Source organism: Pundamilia nyererei, unplaced genomic scaffold (genome assembly GCF_000239375.1).
Source record: "Pundamilia nyererei isolate P.nyererei 1_Seehausen unplaced genomic scaffold, PunNye1.0 scaffold00138, whole genome shotgun sequence".
Lineage (NCBI taxonomy): Eukaryota > Metazoa > Chordata > Actinopteri > Cichliformes > Cichlidae > Pundamilia > Pundamilia nyererei.
The window spans coordinates 1,022,268-1,050,109 of NW_005187539.1; the positions used below are offsets into that span (position 1 = coordinate 1,022,268).

Consider the following 27,842-nt stretch of genomic DNA (forward strand, 5'->3'; position numbering starts at 1 on the left):
CATGTCTAATGTGAAATTTACACATGAAAGTAAAAGGGAGTAAGCAGAGTGAACACAACAGATTAAATACTAAGCTGCAACTAGTAATAATCCATAAATCCTTCATAAGTCATATGTCAAACAAAAGAAAAAACAGGTGCTTTTGACTGTAGCTTCTAAAATGAAAAATATATATACAGTAAACTGCAGTACACACACAATTATGTGCATATTTTTGCACGTAAATTTCATTTCATTGGTTTAATCCTGAGCTAACACCTCCATAAATTCAGTTTAGTGGTTTACCCTACCACCTCACAGCTAGAAGACCCAGGATTGATCCTTGGCTCATTCTCTGCGCAGTTTGCATGTTTGTGTGGGTTTTCTCTTGTTTCCTCCTACATCACAAAGATGTGCAAGTCAGGGAGAGTGGAACTCTAAATTGCCCATAGGTATGAATGTGAGCGTGAGTGGATGTCTGCCTATCTGTGTTCAACCTGTGATGGACTGGCGACCTGCCCGGTGTCCTGCTATCCGCCCAGTGCATGCTGGGATAGGCTGTAGCCCCAGGTGTGCCAGAAAAGGATTAAGTGGGCAGAGAAATTAAATGAATAAAAGATTAACCTGAAGCATCATTCTCTACATTAAAATATGAAATAGAGTAGTAGAATATGTAGGTTTCTGTGATTCTCTCTTTATGGACTTGAACAGGCTGTAAATACATTTTAATGTAAATTATTTAGAGCTGATGCATAATTAATTATTACAATAATTATTTATAATGATGTATGAATAATAGTTGATATTATTATTTACTATTACTGTTCTGTTTTAACATAAATGCCAAACATTTTTAGTTACTGAACTGTGATTGTCTGTTGCTTTTCAATACTGACCTGTGCATTTGCAATTTTGCACACAATATAGTATTTTTTTTTCATATACAAAAGTACAGTTTATTATAACAACACTCGTACATACTGAATATCTTACAATAGTATGCATAACTAATTGCACTTTATATTCTGACCACACTCCACAGTACTTGCTTTTTAATTTTATTTATTTTCTATGCTTATGAATCTTTAAATTTTAGTTTAATTGGTTAATTTTATGCAATTTTAACACAAAATAGGAATCTAGGTGCTGAAGTTAACCACTGTGTTTTGCAGTGTAAACTTCTTGATTGATTCTAGTCTTGTGAGGACGTATGTCTGTCTTGGTGCAGTAATCTGAATTTTCTTTGGACATTAACTTTCACCTTTTTACTGTTATTTTTCTAGACAAAAAACAAATAACAGAGAAAATCATCTGCTATGTAGTTTGAGTCCTAAACCCTTTTCTCTCACTTTGTATTACATTTAGGAAGGACTGATCTGCTTACTGTTTAATAATACTGCTATACTGTTTATGGGTTATAATGTTAAAATGACATTTACATAAGTGACCTCTTGTGGTGAGTAAGTGAATGTAAAAAAATAAAAAATCAGCTGCTGTTGTTACTGTTGGATGTTTAGGTGGGATCACTGTGGTGAGGAAATTAACAAGAAGCTTGCTGCAGGTGAGAGAAGTTTGTCTTTTGGCCCTTTTGCCAGAAATGCTTTCCAGCATGCAATAAACATTGTAATAATAGGACATATATGAACAGAAACCATGATCTTATCTTTAACTTAAGTAGCTTTTAGTTCCTAAACAGTGACTGAAAAACAAACAAAAATTTGCTGAAATAAATTAATCAAACTCTAAAAACAATGGGGACAAAGTATTGGACCTGAACCCCAGTCTCCTGAGTGAAAGTTCTGTGTTTCAGTACTGACTTTACTCCCATTTCATTACACATAGATTTTTATCAAGGGCCCCTTTCATCCCATTTTAACCCATCAGAGTATCTTTTACTGCTCTTTAATACTGCTAAGCCCTTTGCTTTGGGAGTCATTGACGGTTTCCCTATTCTGTTGGTAACAACACAGGTTCTCTGTAAAGGCATAGCTGCATACTTTAGCTTGATCTGTAGTTCTGTTGTGAAGGGATTAGGTTGTTCCAGCCCACTGTCCTTTCCACAGGGTCAAAAACTGCTGCCTAGTTTGATTTCGTGGCAACTGAATATTATGCAGCAAGTGTTATTTAGTGTCTGTGCTGTGACGTGCTGGGTTTAGGCAACAGTGATCGGAGTCTTCTAGTCCAATTTCATTCCACATGCATTCTTTTGAAGGACCTTTGGTCTCCCATTTTAATGCACTGGGTTAGCAACATTTTTTTTTAGTGTGCAGGGTTAATCTTAACCTATTTAGGTACTTATTGTTCAATAACCTAACCACCACCACCTTTATTACGAGTGGACTAGAGAACTTTAATCTCACAGTACCAAAAATCACTGGGCAAGAGCATGGATAGGAATAAACTCTGAATATTATTAAAAATAATGCTAATGTACTTAATGTAAGTATCACTGTGTTATATTGCTTTCTACTTCTTTTATGCCATATTTTGGATGAAAATGTTTAATTTATACCACATACTCTTTATTTTATAGATACAGCGATTATTTTGCAGAATTTAAAATATAAATGTACTATGTTATGCTGTTTTCATACACTCAGTCATATATAAATAATTCAAAAAATCTCCAACTGCAACATTAAAGTTATAGTACATGCTTACAATTCTGAAAAAGGACATTATGTATTGACTATTTTTATTTCAGCTACTTTAGGTTATTTTGATACTAAAACTTTTGCAATCCTAGACATTTAAATACAGACTCTGAGTTTAGTCCAATACAAAACAATGTGAAGGCTTTCCTGCAGTGCTGTTGTATCAGGGGCATAGGACTGCACATGAGCATGAAAATCTCACATTTCCACGCCAATTTTATACGCTGTGTTAATATTTTATTTCCTGGGGGTCTTGACAAAAATATTACCCAAAAGATTATAATTTATGATACATCAGTTTAATTTTCATGAGAAAAATATCACAAACTAATGCGTCGAAGTAATTTAAAGTCTTGAATGTAGCAGCATCAGACTGTTTTTATTGTGACATACGTGTTCGTGTTCTTTTAGAATGATCGACGGTAAACTAAAAACCGTGTGCTAAACAAGCACTCCACTTCCTGTCTGTCCTTTAGCCATCTTAGCTTTATTTTCATAGTTAATCATTTCGTATCATTTTGTAGCATAAATTCCAGCTGTTATATTTATGGCCTGGGAATAAACCTGTTCTCATCCCCTTGTTTTGTGCATTTTAACTCCAAAATTTCCGTAAGCTGTATTTCCATTTGAAAGCTTTTATAACCAATTTTTTAAAGTAGATTATGTAGGTTCTGCATCCATTTTAGATGCAGATGAGAGCAATTTGTTATCTGCAAGTTTCACAAGAATGGTTATGTGCAGTGTATTTGTCTGTGTACCCCTGCGCTTATGTCTCTCTTGTGTCACTGTGTGTAATATGTGTGTGGTAGTGTTTTACCTCCACTAAAAGGACCTGATAAAGGTTAGCAGTCTCACTCAACAGCTGATGGTAAATTTAGCCTCCTTTTCACACAGTCCCACACACGAGCCTTTCTCTCCTGTATCAGACCAAATCCAGGCATGTTCCTGCACTGAAGAGATGTGCCATTATTTAAAGTATTAATTATCAAAAACAGAGATGGTTATAATGTTTCCATTTTGTGTAAAGGGCAAAAATCTGGATTATGTTTGATGAGCGTTGGTCATCTAAAGAAGACAGGTGTATTTCTAGATGCAAATGAATGTAATGGAACAACTGTTGTTTCTGATTAATGACACTGTCAAACAGGTACCAATGGATGGTGATGAGAACGGCTTGCAGGATGCCAAAACCACACTTTTAATTTGGTGTTCTCGCTTAACTCTCATCTTTAAATTTGGAAATTGCGAGGCTCACTCAGGAGAATCTAATATTTGCTGGGCCCATTTAAGAACAGAGGGAAACAAATGCTTCAATCTAAGGAGCACTGCAGGAAAGAGGCCATTTTTGGCATTGTAATGTGTTTTTGTGATCCAGTCGAAATCTAACCCAGTGTCCCATTTCTTAAAATGATCTGAGGTCTTAAGATTGCTACCATAAGTAATCCTGTGGAAAACAGAAATGTATCACCTACTGTGCCCCTTTTAAGAGGTCTAAAGTTGCATCAGATGAGCTCCTCTGGTAATTTCTCTGTGCTGTATTTGCATGCACTGTGCTCTGGTAATCATATTACTGACATTTTCTAACTGCTCCCAGCTCGAGCACATGCTGACATTATTTGTGGGTGAAAGGTTGCTTTGCAGATACTACAATCCAAGTGGTTTGCCACAACACTGTGACCTTGCAGTCCTGGAGCCAGACTTTATGTAACACATGCAGTGACACGGAACATGAACATATGACAGAGCTACCGTGCGCTAAGCTGGTTTCCCTTTTGCAGTTGAATATGTTTGGTGTTAAATAAAAGAATACATGGATATTAATCATCTTAAAACAAAATGTGCTGGTGTGCAGCCTCCTCTTGCCTACATAAATAGGGCACACGTGGCCAGGCCATTAATTTCATTTAATGTTTAACGTTTTAATGTTTTCACTCTTATACTGTTTTCTTATTTATGGATATATTTGTGCTGTGATTGTTAACACGTGGTTTACACTTTAAAAAAAATATTAATATGTATAATTTTTTTTTTGAAGCAGGAGACAAATCTATGCTACAGGGATGCTTGCTTCTAAAACCTATATTTCTACAGCTTAACCCATGGGTAATGGTAAGAGACAAAAAGTAGCTTTTTGTCTCTTACAGGAGAGTCCAAAACAAAGAAATACCAATTCTGGAATCAAGCGCTTGGCTAGTGGAATACACTAAGGAGTTCAGAGGGCCAGCTGTGTGGCCAACAACACAAGCCAGATGCTCAGACGGCTTGGCAGGTGGCCAGTGACGGACTCAATGGGGCCAAGGACCCTCGGGTGGCTTCGTTGGAGGCCATTGACAGAGACTCAAGCGGTGCAGGACCAGGCAGCGCAGAGACCTCTGCTGAATATGGAGCAGGCTGGGGTTGCACAGGGCACAAAGCAGGCTCTAATGACCCCTTGGACTCAGGCAGACAGAAACCCATTAGCTCTGGTTCAAGCTCTGGTGATGGGTGTCCTTCAAGCTCAGGTAGAGAGGGACCCAGTGGCTTGGTTCCTGAAGCAGGCGGTGAAGTGGAGGCTGGGGCAGCTCGGCTGAGCACCCTGGCTCCTGTGTCAGGTCGGTGCTCAGCTGATCTTATGCCTGAGAGAAAGCTGGAGGTGAGAAAATGCTGTCATTCACCACAGCTGGTTTCACTGGAGGAGTCATGGAAGGTGGGTTGAGGAGCACTGCTGAAGCTGAAGGTGTATTGGGGGCCGAGTCCTCATCCTTCGACCACATTCCTGCCAGGAAAGAGGCAAGTAATGAGTGATCAGGCTGAGGCGGTAAAGAGGAGGGTCTCATCCACTGCTGTGGTGATGTTGAGGCTAGAGAGCTGAGGTCTGGCAATAAGTTCAGGAAACCACTTCTTATTACTGAGGGCTTTGGTGACGGAGATGTGTGTGTGTGTGTGTATGTGTTAGTCCCCATAGTGAAATAGTTCCTCTGCATTTAACCCATTCACCCAGTGAAGCAGTGGGCAGCCACCAATGCAGCGCCCGGGGAGCAGTGTGTAGGGACGGTACCTTGCTCAGGGGTACCTCAGGGTAGCCGTTCAGTGGAGTCGGACCCCCGACCTTCCGATCATGGGGCCACCATTCTACCTACTGAGCTATCCCTGCTGCAGAACAGCGTGGCTGCGAAGCTTGTGTGGAACGTTGCTGAGGTAGGGAATAGATGGCTGACTGTGAAGAGTTTTAGGTAGGGTGCTGCTGTAGTGAAAATGGGGATTGAATGGTGGAGACAAATTCCTGTAGCCAGGTTGGCAATAAGTCTGCATACTGGGGCCAGGCATGAACCAAACTGTAGATCCTTTGCCTGAACTTCACTTTTTCCTCCAAATGAAAAGGGAACAACCACCGCCCACTGAGAAAGTGAACTGGTTCTAAAACTCCTCAAAATTTTCAAAGGCAAAACTATTCTGGTTGGAGTTTACTGTCAAGACCTGCAGGATGCAGATTGTGTGGAGATGAATGAGCACCCAAATGCAAATGATGCAGGAGAACAGCAACTGGTTAACATAAGGCAAGCTATTTATTATAAAACAACAAAAAACTAAAATGCAACAAAAAACCTAAACTTGGAAATACTAAAACATGAAACCTGACAGACACAGATAGATAAACAGAGACTCCAATGTGGGATAAGCGGAGACTGAGACAATATATATAGAAGGAGAAGATTAGGGAAGTGGAAACACATGGGAACATAGCAGGAACAAATAAACATAATGAGACAGGGGACGCAAAACTGATCACAATGCACATGAGCAAGGCCTAACAAAATAAAACAAGAAGTAGCATGAACACCGAGACTCAGACAAGGACATGGGAGCTTGACTCTAATATGGGGATAAACAAACATGGAAACGCACAACAGACCGGGGAGACAAAGGATGAAACACAGAGGGGAGAACATGGGAACAGGTAAGGGTGCGACAGAGAGAGACGGGACAAGGGAACGTGACACAGAGGGAGACACATAAACATGGAGACAACACACAGAGGACAAGATAGAAAGGGAAATGCTGAAGGAAACCAAATAACCTAAAATAAACCTGAATCACTAGAGATAAACATAATCAGAAACACAAAACACTGGGTCAAAGACAGATATAGGTGGATAATACTAAAGTATTGGTCCACACCTCTGAATCTTTGAATTTAGGTGTTTTCAGAGGCTTCGCTGCTTAGGTTTCTTCCCCCTGCTACCCAGCCCCAGATAAACAAAAGAAAAGGGATAGATGGAAGGACAGTCCCATTGACAGTGTAATATGAAATCTGGCACTGAGCCTTGCAGTCTGCCTTCACAAACACTTGGGACAGAGTCGGTCATTCTAAAGAGCTAGCTGAAATCAAACATGGTACTGTAATAGGATGTCACTGATATTCCAGGATGAACTGTAAGTGGCATTATTGCAAAGAGCAGGCATTCAAGAGCAACAGTTAATGAAGTGACAGACCATAAAGTGTAAATGTCTCAGTACTTTGTCCATGTATTGTTTAATAAATAGTTATGAATGCACCTATCCTTCATCTTAACATGAATGGACAGACTGATACATAGATGAGAAGATATGTTAGGCTCTATCTATGCATCTCCTTAATGCTTTGACAGATGGATAAAAACATATATTTTGATCATGGGCCGTAAATAAAAGATGGATGACCTATTTATATATCTCCTTAATGGGTGGGCCAGTCACAATGAAACTTTGCACAAACATCGTCACACATGCAGCGATTATTAATATCTGTATGGTTTTTGAAATTGTTATAAATCCCAGTCCCTTTCATTTTTGTATTCATTATCCGAACGCAGGGGGATTATGCATTTCTATTTTTAATGCATTTCTTTCTCGTCTCACGTGACTGTGTTCTTTCTGTTTAATGTAACTTAACGGTCAGTGAACTTTATATCTGCGGTGGAATTTTGTTGGTCACCACTAGATACGGGATGAAGGATGGGCTTTTGCTACCTATAAATAATTTTAGCTTGAGGCATTTCTGTAATTGTTTCACTTTTAAGACCAAGAAGCTATGTGGTGACAATATCCATATGACTTTTCATGTACGCCATCAATATATGGGTAGATATTAACGCAGTGTATTTATCCATCTGCTTGTATGGTCTGCAGTTAAATAGATATTGAAGTGGATGGATGATGTATTTAGATTGACGGACCATATCATGTGCATCAATAGAGTGTAAATTCAAAGTATATATGAATATTCAAAGGAGACTGTATATAAGACACTGAGAAAGTACTTGATTTTATGTCATTATCTTTGTGCATTAGGGCAGCATTTTACAATTAACTTAGCTAAATGGAGTTGCAAGCTGAGCTTATACTTTCTGCCGACTGGTCACAAGTTTCAAGTTTGTTTTAGGCAACAGTGTCTGTTGGTTGGATTTGGTGCTCAACAACAGAAGCACAAACATGCTAAATTACTTTGTTTTCATGTTGCGAAAAGACTCTTAATTATGACTCAGGAAAAAAATTAAGATTGCTAAATATTGGCAGTATACTATCTTCTGGTAGAGTAACAAACTAACCTGAAGCACACATTTTTCCTGTAAAGGAGAATCTTAGACTCTTTGCATATAGATGTTGTTGTGTGTCAAACTGTGGTGCCTCCCAAGTGATGTACTGCAGTGCTAATGCATTGTTTAGTCAGCACTTTACACCTGAGCGTATGCAGCTGCGGACATGTGAGGTTTTATTAACTACCCTTTGCTTCAAGGACCGAGGGAGGTCTAAAGCATAACACTAGATTTTAACTGTAAAATTACAAATAGGAATTTTAAAAGAAAACTGCGGTGAAATTTGTATGTTTTAGATTCTGGACATGAGTGCAGATGGTGTAAAGAAAGGTTAAAGAAAATAAAGAAGAAAGAAAAAACAGGTTTGGTGTGCATTGATCTCAAAGTGGATGTCAAATTTGTGTCCAGCTCTCATTCGCTTGTCTGTTCTCATCAGCGGTGTCTGCAGGCCACTGTCGCTTTTGCTCGCGGAATCTATCACATAAAGAAAGCATCTGATATGATAAGAGGACTCTATTATCTGACTGGTTTAATCGAGGACGAGGTATGTGTCTGATCTTTCAAGTGATGTCATCACCTCACCCACAGAATAAACTCACAGAGCGGAGAGCAGACATGGAGATAATGTACTGTAGGGAAACAGGAAGAGCTGACTTGCATAATATGAATGCCAAGCTGTCCCCTAAAGACAGAGCATGCACTTCATACAAATGCAGCATAAACACCCAGCGTATGCTCAGTTTCTGTTTGTCTTGTAATGCAAAGGGAAAGCAGGAAATCGCAAAACAATGAATGAGTCAATAAACACATTTATGGAGATCCTGACTCTGCTGGGACTAAGTTTGAAAATTTATATCTTGCAATTTTATGAATGAATTCTTGGAACATTTATGTTTCTAGGGGAGGTGTGCCGAGCATATCCCACCTGTTCTTTTGAAGCAACCCTTCTGATTTTCATTCATGTCGTCAGCCCATTTAGGGATTGTTTGAACTGCTGGGGTTTAGCAGCTTTGCCAGTTGATGACTGTTGTGGGATGAGGAGATAATATGTCACTTACAGGACTTTTATTGTATTTTTTAGCAGGCTTGCAGATGTGAACCAGCAAAACTTTAGGTCACAAGCACACTTCTCAGTCCCTACAGGGAGAAGAGAATGTTGCATGTTTACTTAACCTGCCATGACTTTGGAGTAAAGATGTGACTTAATGGCATCTGGCAGGAATGGCTGCTGCGCGTTGGAAGCCCGCTGCTTATGTCTGGCTTGCAGGGAAGCCGGATGGGCTTCCATTTGGAGGTAAAAGTCGGTTTATATTAGTAGCAAAGCGGCACGACTATAGCGTCTAACTCTTGCGGAGCTGACAGTGACATCACTTCAAAGAGTCTGACATTATCATTAACATTAAATGGGACGAGTGAATGAGTTCACAGTGACACGTGTCTTTGTCTACATAGCTGATGTCACCTCCATACTGACCTGAACATATATAAAAGCACCATCACTCTGTCTCACACCCACATGTAGCTCTGTTTAAATCGAGCTAACAATGTCAGGCTAGGCGAAATATATCAGCTGCAGTACACATTTTTTTCATTCATTACATGAGAGGTAATTTTAATACAGTCTGGTGTTTATATGCACTGAATTATTTAAAACAAAACAGTGTGACATCCACTAAGGTGATGAATATATTATGGATGTTTCTTCCTCCGGCAGCTATCTTATCTCTTTGGCAACTATCTTTTTGCACGATCCCCAACCCAGAGAACCAGTTCAGCCTAGACGCTGTACCACTTCTGGAAAGCATGGTAGCATACGTCCAAAGGCATTTACATAAACTCAGAAAGGCAGAAATGCGCAGCCAAAGTAACCTTATGCTCTTCATTTTATGTGTTCTTTTTACCTTGGAAGTTAGATGTTGATGCTGGGAGTGATCGCATACACAAGTTGACTATGTTCTAGCTGAAAAAAGAATTCTTATTTTGCTCCCTAACAAGTTTCTGTAGAGTCATTCAGGAGAATAACCTACAGTTTTGTTATAATAATGAAGTATAATTAAACAACCTCAGCTGTGTATGTAAAGTATAAAAACATGCATGAGATGGAACTCCTTGTATCCAAGTATCTTGAGTGCCTAAAGGTAACCAAACTGAAGATGAAAAAGAAACTTATAAATGGTCTCAGATCAGACTCAAAGCTGTTGGAGGTGTGTTTGTGTCATATGGAGCATTTTTATTCTGTTTGGGTTTCTTTGTATTGCAGTTTACATAAAGATTTGCACTGTTTAAGCTGATTAAGAAGTTACAGATAAAGTACAGATATGGTTCCATTCATGTTATGTACATGTTTAGCTAGCTATCCTTACAGAGACCCAAATATGGACACTACAGAGTCACACTTACCTGCAGTCCTTCTGCAAGGCAAAAGAATGTCACCTCTGAGTCAGTGATGGTGTGGGTAGTTGGAATGCTGTTTAGCTGAAAGAACCAGAAAGGGAATGACTACTGCTTGTAACTTCTGAGGTAACATGCCTGCCAGTAGCAATTTTCTCCTACTCAGATTAGTTCTGTCTTTTTTACAGCAGGGGCAAAGCAAAAAGACCAACAACAGCACAAACACAAACAAGAGTTTGCTACATTTCTTACATTTGCTTCACATATTTTTGACACTGTCCACAAGTGGCAGCGGATAACAGTACCAAAGCAGTAGCATTCTGGAATTTTAATAAGAGAGATATGCAGTGAAACATGCAGTATGCAGTATCCATGCTTAATAAATACAAATAGGTTAACAAATAAAATTAAAAATAATATTAAAATTGAAAAACTGGAATTCACAGCTGGTATTTGTATCACGTTTTTCTTTAATATAGTATTGCAACTTATTACTGTGCTGAATTCCTTAATCACGTTACAGTTACAGTTATGGTGTTACTTCTGTTACAAAGGCTACAATTAAAGGAGAAAGAAAAGAAAAACATTGTTTTGTACAACTTCTGGGTAAATATGTGGAATTACTTGTATAATATTGCATGGAAATACAAGAAATGAAATGCAAACTGGATACATGCCAGAAACAGCTTAGACTTGCTATCACAAAACTCACCAGGGCTGGACTGGTAATCTGGCATAACGGGCATTTTTACCGGTGGTCCGACACACTTTTGAGCGCACTGGCCGAACACAAGTACTGACAGCCGCCCATTCGGTCATTTTTATTACTGACACTGGATTGCCCAATTTAATGTCTTAGTGCGACCGGCCCCTCCCCTACCTTTGCTGTGCGCTCACACAGCTTGTAGAAAAAAGGTTTAATGTGGAAGAAGTGTCGAAAAGGTAGAGCTGAAAAGCTGAGAGAAAACAATAAAAACTAAAAATAAATGCAGCAAAATGTGTCAAATTAACCCACATATTAGCTGTTGGTGCTGCTGCACCATGAACAGTAGTGCCAGCAACAACTAGTAACCTCACAGGAGTCTGCTGCTGGCACCAGCTGTGGAGAAGTGAGGAAGAGCCAGAGGACGATGGAGTTACATAATCAGGAAGGGCGAGATTAAAGGATTCAGGTAAAATGCATGGCTAATTTTACCATGGGCCACTGCTAATAGCTAAAGTGTAAGTTTACATTTTTTTTGCATGCAACAGATGACAAGTAGCATAATTGACTAATTAATGCAATCCAATTACATCTTGAAAAAATAATGAGAAATATGCAGCAGCACCATCTGGCTAATATGTAAAAATTGGTAACAAAATTTAGCTTGTCCCAAAGCTATTTCTTCTTAATTTGTATCTAGAGCAACACAACTAGGTGGTCATCAGAAATCATTCGAAAAACACAAAAAACAAAACATCATTCATACTAGAAAGAACTGTTTGGGGACAATTTATGAACCGAATTTGGGCGTAAGAGAAAGTCAGAGTGAATAATTTTTGTGGCTCATGTAGTGTTTGCGTTTGTTTTGAATTGACGTAAGAAATTTAATGTCATCATGGGTGTTTGATTTTTGCTACTTTACCTTTTTTCTAAAACTGAAAAAACAAGTTTTTTGAAGGGTACGATGTCACATGTTCTGTGAAACAAATCAAGTGGACCCAAGTGCAGCCAAAATGGAGATTGAGTAGCTGTTAGGTAAACTAATGAAGGCACTTAAATTACTCATTGAGTCCAAAACGGCTAAAAGATGAGAAAAGTACAGAAAGAAGAAAACAACTATGAAGGCTCAAGAACATTGAGGTGGTATAATGACAACCTGATAAAGACTGAGCGAGAAAATGTGCACAAAACAACAGCTAAGGATTAGACGAATAAACAAAGATCACAAACAGCATGACATAAAATGATCATATATTAAAAAAAAGGAGTAATTTGCCATTCTTTTAAAAAACATCTGTTGGTTTTCTTTTGTTTGTTGGGCTTGTTAGCACAAGAAATAAATACAAACAATGAGGAGAAAATGCTAGAGAGACAAAAAAAGATGTGATCCAAATGATAGCGTGTTTACATTCAGTTAAATCATTCAAAAACAAAGATCTTGCATTTCACATGATACATTGCTACATTAAAGAATACATGGACATAACTATAAAGCTACTGACAGGTGAACAATGCTCATTGCAGTACAGACATCTCAGTGTTACTTTAACACACACAGCCACCTAAATGTTGTAGTTGTCCAAACAACCGACATCCCAACAAACCACGGCAATGGTGTTCCCTGATGGTAGCGGCCTTCTGCAACACATACACCATTAAAAACTGCTCAGCACGAGGGCATGAACATCAAACCCAGACGTTTTATGTTCATGCCTTCTCAGACTGTGGAGTTATTATACATAATATTGATGCACATCTAACTATCCCAACAATAGTTTTGGTTAAAATAACCCTGCAGACAGAAAAATGACAATTTACTGTGGCAGATATGTTTCACTACTTCCATAACTCTCTGTGTCACTGCCAAAGAAAATGGAAGCAGCTTTGTCAAAATGGCATTAATTGATGCCAACTGAAGGGGATTATCCTGATCATAAAATATATGAAATTTCTTCTTCCTTTAGTTATGCTGTTTTGAACTACACCTCCCAACACTGACTTACAACATCAAAACAATAGTGAATTTTAAATTAGTGTTTTAAAAGCTGAATCACCTGGACAAATACTCACAGACATAAACGGACCAGCAAATTGTTTGATCCTCAGTGTGCACACGTTTCTGAGAACAATAAACAGAAATAAATAATTTTGCAATAAAACAAACATGGGGCTCTTTTTGCAAGATTGCCTGTGATTATGCAAATAACTCGTGCTGTTTTCTAATTTAAAAAATAAAAGGTGGTGAATCACAGTTATTAAATCCAGTTCTTTGTATTCTTCAACGGCAAAGAAAGACACGGCTCAAAGTGGTCTAACTCAAAATATGATCTTTAATTATTACTTATGCAAAGGTGGCTGCAGAGCACCTTCTTTCTTCAGCTTCATCAGTTGTTGTGAGCTCAACATTGTGTTCTGGCAGCTCAACTTCTGCTCTTTACTCATTCGTAACTGTGTGTGTGTGTGCGGGTGCATGCATGAATACCCTTGTGTTTGCAAATGGCAGAGTATCTAATGGGCTTTTTATTGTGTACCTGTGACTGTATGCTCCTTTATGTAATTCCGTGTGTGTATTTAAGTGAACGTTCTTTTTTTTGTTTTGGCAGAAAATTGGAACACCTGCCTTTTTTGTACAGTAAACATACCAGACTAATCATGTGACTCTTTATTCATGTCCTCTGCTACAGTAAAACCAGCTTAACCATGGTAGAGTGATGTTGGGGATGAATCAGAGAGGACAAATCAGTGATGCTGGAGCTCAGTATCGTGAAGTGTTCCTAATATTTTGGAGTGTGCATGTGTGTCTTTGTGTGTGAGGATTTGATGCAACAAATACTTGGTGAAAAGCGAGCTGTGAAGAATGAAGGAATATGTTATCCCTGCTGACAGATGTATGTGAGAAAACATATTTCTGTGCCATACACCAATGGCTTGAAAGGCCTCGTAGTTAATGGAGTTTGCGAGCATGTGCACTGATGAACTTTTATGCGAAGTGACAGTGATGGTATGTCATGTAGTCATAAATATCTAAGGACTGTATAGTAGAGGTTGTCTAAGCTGCTTCCAAGTTACTTAGGGGCCTGTTACTGCAGATTTGGGTCTGCTGCTGTACTCAACCTCTGTTGCATCTTCTTATGGTTCTCCCACCCCAGATTCTGGTTTAGTAGACACACTTTTTTTCCTGTTGAAAGGGTTTCTTTTTCTTTGCCATCATTTCCTTAGTGCTTGCTTTAAAAGTTTCAGGCTCTGGGCTTGGTACAGTGTCTCAAGCTAGGTTTGATTGTTATTGGTGCTATATGTAGGTTGAGTTAGACTGAATAAACTGTGTGCTGGATAAATACAGGTTAGACGGGGACTCCATGTCTCAGCATTTTCACTGCTGCAGTGAAGCTGAAAAGCTAGTCCATGTGCTTCTTACTTCTAAGCTGGACTATTGTAATTCATTATTATTCAGTTGTCCTCGCAGCTCCCCAGAAAGCCTTCAGTTGATCTAAAATGCTGCAGTGAGCATACTAACAGGGACTGGAGAGATCATATTTTGCCCATATTAGCTGCAAAGTCTTGAATGACCTAGCATCTTGGATTCATAGTACCAGATTATTCTAAAAAAAACAACATTCATCTTCACCATGTAGGATTGCTTATGGTGATCAAAGAAAATAGGAGGGGGATTCAATCTCCTGGGGATTAAACTCCCAGTTTGGGTTCAGGAGACAGACGTCCTCTCTACTTTTAAGTTTATGCATAAAATCTTTCTGTAGGCTCTATCACAGGGGTGGGGACCTCCAGGCCTCAAGAACCGGTGTCCAGCAGGTTTTAGATGTGTCCTTGATCCAACACAGCTGATGTAAATGGCTAAATTACTTCCTCAACATGTCTAGAAGTTCTCCAGAGGCCTGGCAATGAACTAATCATTTGATTCAGGTGTGTTGACCCAGGGTGATATCTAACACCGGCCCTTGAGGCCTGGAGTTCCCCACCCCTGCTTTATCAGTATAACCAGAACTATGCTTTAGTTGTACTGCTATAGCCTGAGGCTGCTGGAGGTTGTCCTGTAATGCACTGATTACTTCTGCTCCACTCACTATTTTCTCACTCCGCATTAGGGTTGCCAAAAAATTGCTACTCATATACTAATCGATACTAATTGAAGTTATATCAGATTAAATAATCATTTACAACAGTTTCGATACCAACAGTGCTGTCTTTGCCTTCTCCAGCTGACACATGACTTCACACAACAAAGCCCCTGTCCTCGCTATCAGCTGAGGTACTTCACATTCACAACACTGAACAGCACTTTAGCAGGAATTTGGAGAGGTCAGTAAAGCTCCCAATGTTATCACCAACGTTAACCTGGCCAGCACACATAGTAACAAGCAGTTACCTTAGCTATAGTGGCTAACAGACTGCAGTTAAATAAAAGATGAATATTGCGAGCTGAAGGGGTCGTGGATGGAATATTGAGCCATAGCAGAGAGGATTATGGATGTGTGGAGAACCAGGTTCTGGTTATGCAGCGGAGCGGAGGAACTGTAGCTAAACTGAGCAGGTTGGAGTGTGGAGAACTAATCTAAACAAATAAAGAACGCAGAATGGCATGGATTTCAGGCCTGAGGTGCAGAACCGAGGAAGTGAAGGACTGAGACTCAGGGCTCCAGTATATCTGCTGCATTGGGTACGTTGTACGCATCTGATGACATCACCATACGGCTGTATCCATTAATACGCATGGTTATTGTGCAGTTATCTACTGCAGTATTCTCTTGAATGATAGATATCGCCAATGACTCCATATCAGTATCGGAGAAGAAGTCAAAGACACAAGCAAAGGTTTTTCCACCGAGTCTCATCTTTTCAAACTGTTGCAACATCTCCTTCTGTAGAATCTGTTAACTACTGATGGTTCATTAAAACAGTGGTAAATATGACTAAATCATACACTCATGTCTCCAACCCGTTTCTGATGGCAGCAGCACAAGTTTAGAAAATTTGAGATGTGTGCGACTGGCAGAAACTGCGTCTTGCGACAGAAGATGTGACGCCAGCTTCACGTCAGTTATACAGCGCTGTTTGCAAGGCTGGTGTGATGAGGCCCTAAGGTGGATTAGTGTGGATGGGAGACGGGCTGCAGCGGAGGCAGATGTGCACAGGATATTAAATTTTCTACTTTTACAAATTAAAAAACACATGTTTTTTAATTTTGTTATAGCGAGCTCTGTGGTCAATTTTAAAATACACCCTCTTTATTTTAGCATAACTTTAGTTCATTTTTAACGTTTCCATAGTGTTGTTCTCATACGATAAGTACACTAAAATATTTTACATCTTTACTATATGGAATGAAATGATCAAAATGACTTAAAAAAATATGAACTCCCTAGAATTTAATCATAAATATGTATTTTGTTAAATCTAAGTTTTAGTATCATGACAACCCTACTCTGGATACAATTACTGGCCACTGTTACATGTAAATAACCTTTATCTATTGTCTACCATAAATTTTGTTTCATGGTTTCAAGTGTTGCAACCCAACATCAACTCTTTTCCTCGTGCATGACAGCTCCATATTACATTTCATATATTTAGCCCAGTATTTAGACTAGTTATTTAAAAAACATTTTATTTTACACAGCCCACATATAGGTCACTGTCAAATTGTAGCTTTGAATGTTTCAGCAATATCAGAAGTGTAGTACAGAAAATGTAAAAAAAATTTAAAAAGCTAAACAAAAACTCATTCAAAAATGCCTTTTGCCATTCTCAGCAAGCAGTGAGTGCAGAAATCTAGTCTGCACATACAATAATAAGTCTAGGCACACTTTATTCAGAATGTTCCCAATAGGTAAATTTAATCATATCCATCGATATTTCAGCTGAAGGGATCAAAATGTTAGTGGAATTAATTCCATCTGCAGTATCTGTCTAAGAGGAGCATGCTGAACAGCATGTGCAGCTCTTATCTGAAGCATCCTGCCAGTGAAGAAATGCTGGCTGCTCATTCAGCTGAGAGATGGGCCAGGCGGAACGAACCATGCCGGTCCTATGGCCTTCAGCTCACCGTGCCAAAAAAAAATGAAGGCCTGACCGATACAGTTTACTTAAGACAAAAGCAAATATTTTTAAACTGAAGCTGCAGTTTTGATGATGATTTGATTTTTATGCCAAAATGATCACGTCTCAGGGCCAGAATTGCCTTTCATTCACAACCTTTCATTCAAAACCTGTGCTGCATTTAAGTCTGATTTACAGAGACGGCTGATAATTATGCAATCAGAGACTCAGACTGACTTCAAGACAGAGTGAAGAGAAGTGTAGTTCAGATATCTTCCGTCTCAGAATAGGAGACTCTGATTGAGGTTATGCACAATCAAACTCACAGAGAAAGTATATTGGAATTAATTAAGTAAAAAAAAGTTTTTTTTTAACACTTTGTAAAAGTAATTCAGCAGAAGTTATTAACATATTACTGAGGATATAAAATATTTGCGAACTGCAAAGAAAATGCAGCAGTAACTGCTTTGTCAGTGCCTTATCAAAAGGGTGCTCTAAGTCAATACTCCAGCAAGTCGCCGTATTAAATTAAGACTGATAAATTAATTAATTAATTCTGATTTGTTTCCTGTCCATGCTGTTGCTCCCATTAGCAGGATGACATCATTTGTTTGTGCTTTCCAAAACAGTTAATGAATAATAAATCAGTGTTGAAAAATAAATCAGCGTTATGATGTGACAATGCTTTAAAGGTTAGAATACTTTCGGCACAAAAACCTGGTTTGTCTAAGAAAAGGTCATGTTTTCAAATGTGGTTAGTTGTAATTAAGCTGAGGGAGGCAACTTAATTTGACTGCTATGTTTGTTAAAGGTCCTTCATCATGGTAGATGCAATAATAAATAGTTGAATATAGTGAATTATTGTCTTCATTTATGTGCCATGCAACTTGGAAACAGTTATCTGTGATGGTATCCAGTGCTTCCATCATCCATCCACCTCAGCCTCCCTTTGATTTATGATCCAACGCATTGTTTCGTCCTGTCACTGAAATGTGTACAGAGCACAGGCTAAAACTGAACATAGCAGATATGTTATGAAAGCAATTTTTCTTTCTACAACTGAAATGTTTTATTGCATTGGTTTGTTAAATAACGCGTGCTTCTTGTAGTACAATTTGTTTGAGAGGAGGGACAAAAGATGTGTATATGGTCTCAAAGATCCTTAAATTATATTCTTGTCAGGCTCTATTTACAGTTTGGATTACTAAACCTGCTCTGAATTGAAACATTGAGTTTTAGGGTTTTTTTGTGCATTTCCTTAAACCAAAATGAGCCAACAAAACTTTTCAGTTGTAGAAAAAAATGGGCTTTCATAACATATCTGCTATCTAGCGTTAAAAAGTTCAAATTGATCAGAAATTATAATCGAAAGCTAAATACTAACCATAAATGAATTAATAAAATAAAATGTCTGTATCTATATTGCACAATTTGTGAGGATCATCTGTCACAGTGGCTGCTTTCATTAATAGCTGAGATGTCTGTGAAACAATGTTGTAAGTATTGATTGATTTAATTAATTTTCTTGATTTAAGATACACAGCTTCACAAATGGTTCATTATTACGTGTAACAGTATGGAAGATAAGTTGTTTAATTCTTGTAACTTCTATACCGTTACCTATAATATACTAAAGGCTTTGCTAATGATAAACAACTCTATACTGGCTGTTTCTCCAGGTCCAGCTATTATTGTGTCTGAGTGTCAGCTGTTTGTCACACAGTGCTGAGGCATCCTGAGTTAAGGTGTTATGAGTGAGAAGTTTCAGTAACAACCCTTTGGGTAATAGGACAATGACACAGTTCCTAGTCTATCTCTGGATTGAGGACAGATGACTATAATTGTTCTTTATCTCTTAGGGACAGCTTGGCTCGACCCGCTTTCAATCAGCATGGTGACACCAAAGAGAGAAACAAAAAACACGCAGAGGTCAGGGCGCGACGAGCATGACTTGCAAGTGCTCTCACACTTGTAGAGTTGTGGCTCAGTAAGCGTGAGCTCAGCTGAACTTTGTGTATTTCTTCAAAAAATGTGTTTTATAAATTAGGAAAACTGAAAATGGAAACTTAGTTTTAAATGTGTTCATCAGTAGGACATTAAAGAAGCGCAAGAAGCGTGTGGAAAAACCAAGGCGCAAAATAACTGCCCATGAACTGAGAAAAGTCAAGCGTGCAGCTGCCAAGATGCCACTTGCCACCAGTTTGGCCATATTTCAGAGCTGCAACATCACTGGAGTGCCCAAAAGCACAAGGTGTGCAATACTCAGAGACATGGCCAAGGTAAGAAAGGCTGAAAGACGACCACCACTGAACAAGACACACAAGCTGAAACGTCAAGACTGGGCCAAGAAATATCTCAAGACTGGTTTTTATAAGGTTTTATGGACTGATGAAATGAGAGTGAGTCTTGATGGGCCAGATGGATGGGCCCGTGGCTGGATTGGTAAAGGCCAGAGAGCTCCAGTCCCACTCAGACGCCAGCAAGGTGGAGGTGGAGTACTGGTTTGGGCTGGTATCATCAAAGATGAGCTTGTGGGGCCTTTTCGGGTTGAGGATGGAGTCAAGCTCAACTCCCAGTCCTACTGCCAGTTTCTGGAAGACACCTTCTTCAAGCAGTGGTACAGGAAGAAGTCTGCATCCTTCAAGAAAAACATGATTTCCATGCAGGACAATGCTCCATCACACGCGTCCAAGTACTCCACAGCGTGGCTGCAAGAAAGGGTATAAAAGAAGAAAAACTAATGACATGGCCTCCTTGTTCACCTGATCTGAACCTCATTGAGAACCTGTGGTCCATCATCAAATGTGAGATTTACAAGGAGGGAAAACAGTACACCTCTCTGAACAGTGTCTGGGAGGCTGTGGTTGCTGCTGCACGCAATGTTGATGGTGAACAGATCAAAACACTGACAGAATCCATGGATGGCAGGCTTTTGAGTGTCCTTGCAAAGAAAGGTGGCTATATTGGTCGCTGATTTGTTTTTGTTTTGTTTTTGAATGTCAGAAATGTATATTTGTGAATGTGGAGATGTGATATTGGTGTCACTGGTAAAAATAAATAATTGAAATGGGTATATATTTGTTTTTTGTTAAGTTGCCTAATAATTATGCACAGTAATAGTCACCTGCACACACAGATATCCCCCTAAAAACTACTTCCAAAAAGATTCAGCTTTGATATTAATGAGTTTTTTGGGTTCATTGAGAACATGGTTGTTGTTCAATAATAAAATTATTCCTCAAAAATACAACTTGCCTAATAATTCTGCACTCCCTGTACAGCTGATATTAACTTTAAAAAAACTTTTCACACAATTAAATGTTTTCTAAAGTAATTTAGATACTTTAGTTCATTAAAAGAATATAAATAGTAACCTCCAAAATAGAATAAAACGCAATAGAGGTAGGAAGAATCATAACATAGGAAGCACAAGGACATAAAAATGTACTTCAGCACAGTTTGAATAAATATACATAATTCCACTTGTCCTATCCATGATCTGATCTCACTGTCGGGCAATGGCAATTGACTCAAAGCCATGACATTGAAGATATATTAGATATATTGATCCACAGCACTCTGGAGCAGTTTAGAATATTTGGCACCATACAGTGAATTGCCATGGGATGAGATAACATATTGATATACTTTACCATGTTGTTGTTGTTCAAGGCAAGCCCGGTGGTGGGAAATTGCTCAATGATATTCGCCTAAGCCAAACAAAACCAGCAGCAATTTTAACTAGAGGACAGGGACATCTATAAAGCTCTCCATGACACCAGCAGTTCTGCAGATGCCATAAAGTATCTGCAGATGTCAGCATAACAGAAATGATTTTATCTTGCTTGAGGGACTTCTATCAGTCAAACTGTCATTTGTTGCAAAGAAATAATCCGCAGAAAGCTTGAAAGTGAGTTGACTGGCCAGGATTTAAAATAATGTTTGAAATCACACTATTATTACCATAATAGTGGGATTTCAAGGTAAGAATATAGTATAACTGTTGTGTGTTGTGCAGCTTTAATGAGGCTTGGGGGAGAGTAGAGTGTAGTTAAACCACATACATATAAACGCAATATGCTGTAAATCTAGTGTTAAAGTTTTTTTCTTTCATGTAGCAGAGGCTGACTTTTGATGAAAATTCCCAGCATTTGGCACCAGTGGACCCTGGGATTAGATTGAGAAGGAAATGATCACATAATCAAGAAGTGTGCATCAAACATTTTGGGAGTACTGCTGTCTGGCTTCTTAGATAAATTATGCTTAATTATATTGTTGTGGCCTTTGAGAAATAGCAATAAAAATGCATAATTTGTTGTGTGAGACGCTGCAGCCGAACTTTGGTTATCACATCAGCCTCATGTCTGCACCAGCGTCACTGCTAAATCAGCTTAAACAGTCGATGGCAGGATTGTTTTCGTAGGTGCCCATGAACATTAAAAGGGTTCACAAGAATACAAAATTTATTTTTGCGGTAATACTTGATATATTCCTGTAAGTTACACTCAGAGTTCAATTTTCCACCGTTCATTTATATTTTCTCTTCTCAGCACACTGAATATCACCTTCACAGCCGGGTGGAGAGGAATGACTACACCTCTGACTGAAGCTGCAGCAGAGATGGATGTCCACTGTCTCATTTGACTCCAGTGTTTTTTTATTTTATTTTATTATTATTATTCACACACCCTGAGTGAAAATGGTTTTACTGAGTAATCCAGAGAATTTCTTCTGTACTTAGTGCAAAATGCAGGAGAAATTGAAACAAACAAAAAACTATGGTGGACCGGGGAGTTATACATGAGAGCGAGGGGGTGGAGGAGCAAAGTCACATGGTGTGAATGGGACAAGAGTTTGCTGGAGAGAGAATGAAGAGTTTAAGTGAATTGCACGCCATTTTTTTTTGCATTAAAAATAAGTTCTTCAAAGATTTTACATCTACTTAAACCCCTTTAAAAAAAACTTTTTCATATGAAAAGTGGAGATGATAGAATGATATGAGTGATGACTCGATTACAACATACACTTTGCATGAAGATCCCACAATGTGTTGTTTAATGTAGGCGTTCAAATTCATAACAACGGCTTTATTCTTCTCACCATAAATATCTAACGCTACTGCCATGAATGAGATGCTTATTCTGTTTTAATGAAAATATGGCCTATACATTTTCATGTTCTATGTTTCCTCCTTGGATGTGAACATTTTTGACAGAAATCTGTGAGAGATCTGAAGATGTGCTCCAGCATATGTACCTAACAGATACAATACACAGAAATCACATTTTATGTCTGTGACATTTTGAAAATTTACAAGAAAAGACTTGACATTTTGATAGAAACATAGCCACAATGAGAGCGTTAAAGACATTAGGTAAGTAAAGGCGGGATGTGAACAGAGAATGAGGACGAGAGCGCGGGTGAAAAAGAGAGAGGCAAAGAGAGTTGTGGGAGTGAGTGTAAGCGAGTGGGAGACTGAGAGCAGAAGAGCAGCAGAGAGGGAGATTGTGAGAGAAGGCTACTGTACAGCTATAACAAGCAATTCCAAGTTTGCTATTGGCCAAAGCCTGAATGGCCTCAAGCTGTTCCCGTCATTCATTTGTATTTACTTGCGAGCCGAGTCCGTGCCCGGCCCATTCAGAATCTTGGTGGGAAGTCCACACCACATTCAGATGTAAAAGAGAAGTTTATATGCATCAGTTTCAGCAATGAAAGCAAACATTTTAATGAATCGCATTCAGATTTATGCAAGTCGGGGCAAACGAATGACAAGGACATGTTGAGGCCATTTGCTCTACATCTAAGCCACAGTTGTCTTCAGAGATGAAAATGGTGCCGATGTCAAGCACAAAAGTTGAACAGATGGAGCTTTTTGTACTTATTGTTTATTGTGCGGTTATTATTAGCAATCTGTTAATCCCTACATGTGTGCCTACATGGCTGTGCTTTTGTCTGTGCCAGTTGGGGTTACTTTTCCAAGAGTATGGATTTGGCAGAGAAATTAAATTTTCATCTTAAAAACAAACAAACAGAGGAAACATCACAGACATCTAGAAATAAAACTAAAAGTGCGAGGGGAGATGGAGGAATGGGAGCGAGGGGTGAGTGGTAAAATTGTGATTCTAGGACAGATGTAGTGTTTTTGTTAATCCCACATAGAGAAATGTTGAAGATAAAAGGATGGAAAAGTGACAGTGTAGAATACAAAAGGGAAAGAGAAAGAGGTAGATCAAATGTTTACAGGAGGTGAAAAAGAGACACATCCAGGAGAAAGAAGCCGGAGAGGGAACCAGAGTGCGAAAGGATGGGGGGGCTGATAAACAGATGGGCAGAAGGAGGACAGGAGAGATGGTGGGAAAGGGGAGGGGGCTTTTGAGAAGAGGCTGCCAGGAGGTAGTGCAGAAAGTTGGACTTCATTTAGATTCATGGTGAGATGATGGCCACATCGATCCCTCCCTCCCCCTTCAGACATATTGCATTTGGGTTTTTATCTCGAGGTCAGCTGGTGTATATCACCACAGTCCTACTGCCCTTAATAAAAGGATTGGTTCCATTTAAAAAGTTCTTATATGCTTTGTGTACACTCACTCACTTTACTTTTTCACACTTGTGTTGTAATTTTATGTTAAATGATAAGATCGTAATCTTTTTCCTGCTCTCAGTATCCTTTGGTTGCAGTCAAAGTTAAGTTGTATTGTATTTTTATTTAGAGTGGCCTGATTGATAAGACCTGCTGACATATGGAGTTCTGGATCTCTGTTATGACCCTTGGAGTCTTGATCTCTTCCTCATCTTCTTACCCTTCTTACTCAGTTTGTCTAGGTGACCAAAAAAGGAACCGTCCCACTGGGTTCAAACATCATTTTTCTCAAAATTATTGAAAACAATTATCATTGTTCTCCTGGGAACACTCTGAGCTTTAGAAATGGTTTTTATATGCCACAGTTTTATGGTGGCAGTCTGGACTGTGTGGATTGGTTTTTCTCCTGGACTGCTGTGGGAATTGTAAGTCCTATAAATGTGTGTCATTCAAAACTATATCTAATCCATTCAATTCATTCTGACCACATCTGTCTAAATACTTTTATAAAAAGGAAATCTCAGTTTATAATTTGTAAATAATTTTGAAAAAAAATCAGAAACAATGTTTTTACTTTGCTTTATAAGTTTTTGTCTTTAGGATAACAGGGAAAAAGCCAATCATGTGCATTTAAAACTAAAACTGCAATAAAGAGAGCAAAATGTGAAGTGATCTGAACACTGCACAGTGGTTTGAATCACAACTTCCAAATGTTGCCTTTAGATAAAAATGATAGTGAAATTTAACAATACCTTGATATGTAATACTTAATAATTATTTAATTAACTTGGTCATTTGCCCCAAACCCCTCCCACACATGTTTCTTTTTCATTAGAAGTTAGTTAACTTCTGTCATTTTAACCTCATTCATTTCATAAGCACCACTGGAACAGAACATCTGGATGTTGTGATGCAAGTATTGATATATTGTGCCAGTATAGAATTAACGTATTGAAAAAGAAAACAATACAATGTGTGATCTTACCAGTATTTTTCCCCAAGCCTCTCAAATACTAATTACATTTTTCTTGCTTTTCTATTTTTAAAATTTTCTTACTTAAAATTATTTTAAACTATTTATAACAAAGTCCATAATATCGTTTTAGTTTAATACATGATAAAATACGAGTTGATCACTCTCTATCATCTGAATCAAGTGTATATCTATTGAATTTATGTTGCTCTTAGTACAGAATTGCCTCTTTCTTATTCTTTGGAAGTTCTGCTTCTTGTACTATTGTGTGCCCCTGCATCTAGGGCTTACCTGCAACAACAGTCCATGGAAAGCCATAATACAACAAGTACTCTTTTATAGCAGAGGAAGCACTTTTGAAATTTACCCACTTAGTTTGGCTACCAGGGATGGCAGACACACCATATAAGCTTTGAACTTTAGAATGCACTCCTGAACAGAAGCAGAGACGGAACAGTAGATGCTTTCCTTATTTCTTATGGAGCAGTGCACTCTGTGCTTCAAATAGAAGCTAACTGTAAGATAACTGCATTGTGTGTTAACCTACAAAAGAAGGAGATCAGTCTTTAGATGAGAAGGGGTTTTCTCCAAAATACAAAGTAGCAATTTGTGCAAAAGAACTAAAATTAAAAGAAAAAAAAAACCAACCCAATGTAATAAATGGGATTTGTCACAGAATCTGGCAGTTCTGAACACTGAACAGGGTGTCTGAATGTTTGTACTGCTACAAGCTTTATTATAAGCTACATATGGGTAAGACAGGGTAAAGCTTGGTAAGTCTGGTCAATGCAGACACTGGCTTGTTATGAAGAAGAATATAAAATCTTGTTCTGGGGATTTTTTCCGTGAGTGTGTTAAACTAAAAAAAGATAACTGACCTAAAGTAAGTAATTAGATGTGAAATGCACTACAGCCTTTATATGAACAAATGGGTTAACACGGATAACATGTTTAAAAGTGCCTGTAATGTGCATTAGGAGACAAACCAACAGTAAGTGCTTGCCTTACTTAGAATAGACATGATAGCTTTCCAGCTCAGGAATTTGTAGACTTCCATGCTGGTGCTTTCTTATCCTTAACACTGACTGTACAATAGGTCAAGTCTCTTTGGCATGGCATTCACTACTTACACATGATGAGAATCTCTGTCAGTGTCTGTTTACAATTCACTGCCAGCTAGTACCAGCCATATATTACATATAAATAAGATGCATGTCACTCATTGGCTTGTTAACCCTGCAACTTTGAAGTCTGAATTTTAGGAGACTTGATCATATAGGGGGTGCTGTGGCTCAGGAGGTAGAGCAGGTAATCTAATAATCAGTAGGTTGATTCATATGTGATTAAATCCCAGGCTGCTCCAGTCTGCATGCCAAAGTATCCTTGGGCAACATACTTTGACCACAAGTTGCTCCCGATGTGTTCATCAGTGTTTGAATTTGTGCATCAATGTTATGTGGAAAGCGCTAAAAAAAAAGTGCGTGTATGAATGAGTGAATGAGAAGTTTTGTATAAAACTCTTCACATAGAGTAGAAAATTGCCATATGAGAACCAGTCTATTTAGCATTTATTTACATGGGAAAGAAAATATTAGAATTTCAATCACAAAATTAAAGTACAAATTTCTTAGACCATTTATAACACATAGCAAACTATACTGTATTTATATGAAGTAACTGCATTACAAAATGCTCCAAAAGTAATATGACTGCAAACATGGTGGTCCAGTTCAGTGACTGGAAGGTGGATATAGATGTGAGAACTGGAAAGCATCTATCAGCTACAGCTGCTTCTGTCAGCACAAATGTTGAACAAACACAAAATATATGACTTGATGATGGCTGTCATAAGTAGCTGTCTTACCGTTAGCTACAGAGGCAAAAACTGTTTTAGTACCAGGCTGTGAGTATGCTTTAAAGCTGGTGTTTGGGGGGGAGCCTCAACTGGTCACTGCAGAAACTGCAGCTTTTTTACCCTATTGACCAAGCGCTACATCTGTTCAGTCACCTGACCCAACTCAATAACACGTTGGACAGCAGGCTTTTGAGCCCTCATTCATGTGTGATCATTTGGAGAGAGCGTACACACTCTTGCCTTTAGCTATGTTTCAATGACATGGGTTCATTCTAGCATACAGCAAGCCTTTACTGTGTAGATGCATTAGGAAGGATTCCTTCACAGCCAGCCTGGAGAGGAGGAGTGATCACAGCCACCAGTAACTCTGTTAATGTACATATGGGCTGCTAGTACAGTAATAAAGAACATGAATGGCCAAAATATAGCTTGTATGCGTGCAAAAGCACAGCTTAATTCTTTTGGTGCGATACATTGATGGTAAATTTGGTACATTTTGATGTGTTTGACAATGTTGCAGAGCTTGGATTACTGCATACGTACTCAGTGCCAACTTACGCTCACGGTGTGTGTGTATATATATAGTTAGAGATGGAAGGAGAAAAGGAGAGGGGGAGGGATGGAGAGACAGAAACAGAGAGAGTAAGAGAGTGAGAGGGAGGTACAAGTCAGTATTTCATGGATGGCTGTGTTGCTATGGGAACAAGATGTGGGCTCCCTATTCCCAAAAAAGTGTCCTCCTTCCTTCCTCCTTTCCTTCCTTCTTTCCCTCTCTCCGTATCTGATCACTTCATTTCTCTCTCTTCTTCTTCTTCACTGCATCCACTGCATCTACACCTCTCTCCTCTTCCCTTACCCCCGACCACATCCCATCACATGCCTCCTCTTTCTCTAAATTTCTCATCCTCTCTCCTCTGTCATCCATCCTTTCTCCGCCCACTCATTCACCCCCACCGCCCCCCCACCACACACACACACACACACTCCATTCTCTCCTCTCTTTCACTATTGCCCATTTTTCTTCTTTGTCTCTCTGTCCTCCGCTCTCTGTCTCTCTCTTTCCATCTCTCTTTTCCCCTGTCTCTCTGATCCCCCTGT

The 27,842-nt window shown here is 38.8% G+C and overlaps 1 protein-coding gene across 10 annotated transcripts in view; it reads left to right on the forward strand.

Annotated features, from left to right (window-relative positions):
• Window positions 1-27,842, forward strand: part of syngap1b (synaptic Ras GTPase activating protein 1b) — a 174,263-nt gene that overhangs the window by 8,099 nt on the left and 138,322 nt on the right. The gene's annotated exons all lie outside the window — the stretch shown is intronic.